Here is a 7,204-nt window from a genome sequence, read left to right on the forward strand (position 1 = left end):
TTTGTCGGTATTGAAGAAATACTTTTATTTGGTTTTACTTTTACTTTGTGTGGCATTTATGTAAGTTGTGCTGTGTTTTCCTTACCCCTGGATTTTTAAACTTGGCACTGTACACTAAGTTGTTATCTTCCAAGTTAATGTCAGGTCAACTCTAAGAATAACACATTTTCCACCTCCTCCTTTTGCCCAAGTGTGTAGAAGCAAATATCAAAAATGGTACCATCTTTCCACAATGAATGTTCATGTTGCATCTGAAGTACAGCCTGGTATGCCTGTATTCTCCATCAGTTGCTGCGTTGAGATTTGACAACCAGTCTTTGTGACTGGGGTCCCAGGCTGAGCATACATGCAATTGGTGAGCTAAAAGAACACTTCCTATGCAAGCCAAGGGTCTGTTGATTACAATTAAAAAACTTCAAACTAACAGAATTAATATTAGTCCACTTGTGAGTGCTTACATTTCTAACACTTCGAGTCCAGATTACTCAATTATTAGAAGTTATTCTCAATACTCAAGGTACAATTAAAACTGATACATACTTTCAGTTCTCTTACTATGTTCACCCTTTGGTTTTAATGTTGATAGTGTTTTCCTGAAGATGATGACTTGCCTCCAGCTGGACTGTGCTGCTGCTGATCTCAACCCTCAGGAACGTCTCACAATGGACTTGACCTTGCAATGTCATCAGCCAGTTCCCTCAGCACTCAGGCACCCCAAAACAGCAGAACATGACCATTCTGCAGGCACTTCCTTGCATGTCTGTACTCAAAGGGATTCCACTTCAGCCTTGCTCATTGCAATGTTCCTTCTGAAGCCATTGGCTCAGTGACCCCATCTGCAACATTCTCACTTGTTTGTTGAGGAACCTTTGCCTGACCATGAGAAAAACCAATGAGGAATGCCTGAAATTAGTATGTGTGGATACTTTTATTATTTAATAACACAACGGTGCCATTTGCTTGTAATAGAGGAGAATTTTTTTTCCCCTCAAAAGTGTGTGCATGTGTGAGAGAAATATATATATTTAAGAAGTCATGTATTCTTCACAATACATCAAAAAGCAAGTACTCTAGAGAACCCGAGTTTAAAATTAAAAATACTAAATTTAGGAAGTGTTCAGCACAGTTGTAAGTCAGAGCATCTTATAGCTGTTCTTAAAATGACAGCTGGAGATACTGCAGACACTTTCCAATTTTTTTTGCCATCTAACCATATAAATATTGCTCAGGTTCTTTTCTAATGACTTCTAAGCTCTCTAGGGAGTTTTCTGTGGAAGAGATTTGTAGGTACTGCCTGCTGTTCTGGGACCAGCTAATGGCAAATGTATTTTAAACATGAGAAAAGCATAAAAAAGTGCTTTCAAAAGTTTTTACAGAAAATGTTGCATGAATATGGAATAAATTATATAGCAAGAGAACCAGATATCAGGCATCACTTAGGTCAAGATAGCTTGATTCATTGTTTGTTTATATGTATGTGTATGGAAGAACTCAGTATTTTAAGACTGAGATAGAGTTAAGTCCTTTGAATAATTGACACACTGATTCAGTTACACAGATTAAATTTAAAATTCAGCTAGGAAGCTCGTAATGATGAAGCAAAGATGTTTACTACACAAAGCTTGGAAATTTTTTTTTTCCCTGTCAGTGCCAAAATAATGGATGTTTAACAGGCTAAATACAGGGTAGTGGAAAAACAATTTTTAAAATCTGTGTTTACTTCTTCATAATATTGGAATTTTTGGGGTGAGAATCAAGGGGCAGGCTGGCAGGGCTGACACTGTTGTGGGCGTCTGTTACAGGCCACCAGATCAGGCTAAGGAAGTTGATGAGGCCTTCTATGGGCAGCTGAGAGTGGCCTCACAGTCACAGGCCCTGGTTGTTGTGGGGGATTTTAACTTCCCTGATGTCTGCTGGAAGGACCATTCAGCCAGCCAGCCACAGTCCAGGAGGTTCCTTCAGTGCATTGATAATAACCTTCTAATGCAAATGGTGGAGAAGCTGACAAGAAGAGGTGCACTGCTGGACCTCATCCTCACTAACAAGGAGGGTCTGGTCGAAGCAGTAAAGGTTGAAGGCTGCCTGGGTTGCAGTGACCACAAGATGGTGGAGTTCAGCATCTTGTGTGGCAGGAACAGAATAGCAAGTAGAATTGCAACCCTGGACTTCAGCAGGGCAAACTTTGGCCTTTTCAAACAATTGCTGGGGGAAATCCCATGGGCAATGCTGCTTGAAGGTAAAGGGGCCCAAGATAGCTGGTTAGTGTTCAGGGACTGCTTCTACCAGGGTCAAGATCAGAGCATCCCAACACGTAGGAAGTCAAGGAAGGGAGCCAGGAGACCTGTGTGGTTAAACAGGGAGCTGCTGGGTATGCTCAAGTGGAAAAGGAGAGTTTATAGATCATGGAAGGAGAGGTTGGCCACTTGGGAAGAATATAAGGTTGTTGTCCGAGGGTGTAGGGAGGCAACTCGGAAACCTAAGGCCTCCTTAGAATTAAACCTGGTGAGAGGGGTCAAGAACAACAGAAAGAGCTTTTTCAAATATGTGGCAGACAAAACTAACACCAGAGGCAATGAAGGCCCACTGGTGAATGGGGTGGGTGCCCTGGTGACAGAAGATACAGAGAAGGCAGAATTACTGAATGTCTTTTTTGTCTCTGTCTACTCTGACGGAGGCTGTCCTGGGGAGCCTCGCACCCCTGAGGCCCCAGAGGAAGTCAGGACAGTGCAAGAATTTGCCTTGGTTGATGAGGACTGGGTTAAGGAGCAACTAGGAAATCTAGACATCCATAAATCCACGGGTCCAGATGGAATGCACCCATGGGTGCTGAGGGAACTGGCTGAAGTCATTGCTGGACCACTCTCCATCATCTTTGCCAGGTCTTGGGAAACGACAGAGGTGCCTGAGGACTGGAAGAAAGCAAATGTCACTCCAGTCTGAAAAAAGGGCAAGGAGGAGGACCCGGGTAACTATAAACCAGTCAACCTCACCTCCATCTCTGGGAAACTGATGGAACAACTTATTCTTGGTGCCATCTCAAGGCATATCAAGGATAAGAGGGTCACTAGGGGAAGTCAGCATGGCTTCACCAAGGGGAAGTTATGGTTGACCAACTTCATCGCCTTTTATGAGGACATACCGAGGTGGATAGATGATGGCAGAGCAGTGGATGTGGTCTACCTTGACTTCAGTAAGGCATTTGACACAGTCTCCCACAGCATCCTTACAGCTAAACTGAGGGAGTGCGGTCTGGATGATTGGATAGTGAGTTGGACTCTGTGAACTGGCTGAAGCGAAGAAGCCAGAGAGTCGTCGTCAATGTGGCAGAGTCCACTTGGAGGCCTGTATCTAGTGGAGTGCCTCAGGGGTCAGTACTGGGGCCGGTATTATTCAATGTATTAGTCAATGGTTTGGATGAGGGAATAGAGTGCACTGTCAGCAAGTTTGCTGATGACACCAAGCTGGGAGGAGTGGCTGACATACCAGAAGGCTGTGCTGCCATCCAGCAAGACCTGGACAGGCTGGAGGGTTGGGCAGGGAAAAAATTAATGAAATATAACAAGGGAAAGTGTAGAGTCTTGCATCGGAGTAGGAACAACCCCAGGTTCCAGTATAAATTGGGGAATGACCTACTAGAAAGCAGTGTAGAGGAAAGAGACCTGGGAGTCCTGGTGGACAACAGGATGACCATGAGCCAGCACTGTGCCCTTGTGGCCAGGAAGGCCGATGGCATCCTGGGGTGTACTGGAAGGGCGTGGTCAGTAGGTGGAGAGAGGTTCTCCTCCCCCTCTACTCCGCCCTGGTGAGACCACACCTGGAATATTGTGTCCAGTTCTGGGCCCCTCAGTTCAAGAAGAACAGGGAACTGCTTAAGAGAGTCCAATGCAGAGCAATAAGATGACGGAGTGGAGCATCTCCCTTATGAGGAAAGGCTGAGGGAGCCGGGTCTCTTTAGCTTGGAGAAGAGGAGACTGAGGGGTGACCTTATTAATGTTTATAAATATGTAAAGGGTGAGTGTCATGACGATGGAGCCAGGCTCTTCTTGGTGACTACCAACGGTAGGACAAGGGGTAATGGGTTCAGATTGGAACACAAGAGGTTCCACTTAAATTTGAGAAGAAACTTCTTATCAGCGAGTGTATCAGAACACTGGAAGAGGCTGCCCAGGGGGGTTGTGGAATCTCCTGCTCTGGAGACATTCAAAACCCACCTGGACACATTCCTGTGTAACCTCATCTAGGCGTTCCTGCTCCGGCAGGGGGATTGGACTAGATGATCTTTTGAGGTCCCTTCCAATCCCTAACATTCTGTGATTCTGTGACTTTCAATGAAAGCAGTTTTTAGGCACACATGTTTTGGCTTTGGGGCCTGTTATCTAGAAGATTCCTTTGAGAGCTCTAGGAAGAAAACTGCAAGACCTTATGCCAGAATGTGATGAAACCATCATAAATATGCAGAAAATACTTACATACTTACATTTATCTCAAAACTCCTATATTTTCTCTGGGAATAGAAATATGGAAATTAATGAAGTTTTTGTCACACCTAAGCTGTACAATTTCGACATTTTGGCTGAAGAATACAGATCTAAAATGGATACTTGGAAATTTCTTCAGATGCTGTAATTATTCCTTGAATATCCATTTTTAATATAAACATAATCTTTCACTTTGCATCTCAACTGAGACTGCATACAAAATGAAACATCACTAGCTCTTTTTGCAGTAAGAGGAAAGAGTAGACTGCAAACAGGTATTCTTCAGAAAACAAGTAACAGTCGATACATACATGACAGCTCTTTGCATTTCATACCATTTCCATCCTGTGCACAATCGTATTTTGCTTTTTGTACAGCTGAGTTATTTGTTAAGACCAGGCACTGATGAGAGTCAGCTCTAGCTGTTATGTGTTCTCTGTGTAGACAATATCAATACATGGGAAACACTAAATTTTCTTCTATCAGTTTTGATGAAGATGGGCATACAGATGAGCAAATCCAGAGGTGGATTTAAGTCTTCTACCTTCTCAATTTCATTTAGGTTTCCCTAGATCGAGTTCAATACAATTCATGACTCTCCAATGTTAAGAAATGCTGCCAGGATCAACTAAAGAAGTTATTATGGAACAACTATTTTCTATACAAAAAAAATGGAACTTAAGCACCGTGGTACAGTACTTCAAATACAAGTTGAAATAATTTAGCACAGGAGCATTCTCAGATTCCTATCTGAGTAGGAGCTGAGGTGTGAGCTCTGATGATCCAAACAAAACTGTGCAGGCAGGTTGTGAACAGATACAAATACTGTCATGGAAATGTTTGTATCATGCTGACCCAGTAACTGTGCCTACTTAGATTTTTAAGATGTTGATAAATAAATAGGTCCTTGGAACAATAAACAGCAATTTTGTATAGTCAGTAGCTAAGCCTCCCCAACCCTTCTCAAAATAATAACCTTAAGTGCCCACAGATCATCATAGAAAATATTTTTCAGAGATTAGTATTTTTCTGAGTGTAACATGAGGTCACAGTTCCAGTGCAAAAATAAAATTCAACAGCATTACTATGCTTGGATCAAAATGGTTTTCAGAGGAAATGATTGCACTGAAGCGAGTGGCGTTTTGTCCTGAAATGAGCCTGTTTACTGTGATTATGTGCTTTGGTTATAGTTCTAGCTTGGTTTCAAAACGTACCCCGGTTTCTAGGAAGACTCTCTGAGGCCCAAGCTTTCCTTAACAGAAAGCCTGCCTGCTTAAACATAGAAGATAGTATTTTTAGTTGTGTTTCATTTATGCAGTGATCTACTGGTTATGTTTACCTCTCACTCTGAGATTAAAAACAATATTCTGAGCCTCAAGTGTTACCTTGGGGCTCCTAATCTCTGTTTAATTTGAAAGTAACTAAGTCTCTCTGCTCCTAGTTTTTCCCAGCATAACATATAATTATAGAATTCATACCGTATCTGAAGACTGAGTTGTTAAAGGTGTGCTATGGAGCTCCAGTTAAGCTGATGCGAAGCCAATGCATACACTTTTTGTGATCCGGAACTGTCTATATGCATTGGAGGTGGGCAGCTGTATCTTGTTGGCATCTCCAAAGGAAAATTCCATCATCTAAGTCTGGGTATCTTCTTTCTACAACTTCCTAAAGCTGCTATCACATATAGTCTCATGTGGTGACCAGAGCAAAGACTGGAAGGGCAGGCAATGAATCAGTCTGTATTGTATCCTGGTTTCCCAGTCCTCACTTGCTTATCAACACTGAGATACACATGCTCTGTTCCTTGGTTCCATATTCAGCACTGCAGCTAGTCTGTGATTATGAACAGTGCTGCTTTTACTAAGACCATTAATTAACACCTATCACCAGCATAGTATTCACATTAACTGTATTTCAATTTATATTTGTGGTTCACACATTGTCACACTCCTTACTTTTGGTTACTTTCTAAATGGGATCTGTTTTGAAATTTAAACAATTGCACATCTAAGGTCATACAAGAATTTGAGTATATGGAGGATTTTACTATACATAGTGCAGGAGGAGCCATCACACTCAGAGACCAAGGCAGAAGTATTGCACATGTGGAAACTGCATGGCTGCAGTTTCTGAGTTACCAGGAAGAAGTGAGTACATCTGCTGGAACACAGTTCCCCTTGTTGCAGGTGCTGCCTTGCCATTATCAAGCCCCTTCACGAAGCAGTTGTATTTAAGTGGGAGTTCACACTGAGAGAGAACTGAACTTCTGTCTCTGCCTTCTCTCCTAGAGCTGTAGAAATATCCTTCTGCTTGACCTGAATCTGCAACATAGACTGTGTGTTTACACTGCAACAGGTACTTTGTGTAGCAATGCACAAAAGCATAATAGCTCAGACAATTTTGTAGCAATTTATGTTCTGTTTTACTTCAAGCCTGGGAATTTCTGATTGGTTGAACTTGACTCTGTAAATCTGTGCAGAATGTTCCTTGCTCTCAAATCAAGACACAATTTGTAATCTTCTTACCAGATTTGTTTTAAAAAGAGTTGACACATTTGTCCTTTGAAAGAAAACTGTTATGTTGAGTTATTTATTTTCAATCTCATCCTAGAACATTCTTATCTACTGGTCAGATGACAAAACACAACATGCAATATAAAATCCGAGGGCACTAGCAGCTACGTTAGATGTATTTAATCTGTTAGATCTTAAAGGAAAGATCTTGAT

The sequence above is a fragment of the Nesoenas mayeri genome (genome assembly GCF_963082525.1).
Source record: "Nesoenas mayeri genome assembly, chromosome: Z".
Lineage (NCBI taxonomy): Eukaryota > Metazoa > Chordata > Aves > Columbiformes > Columbidae > Nesoenas > Nesoenas mayeri.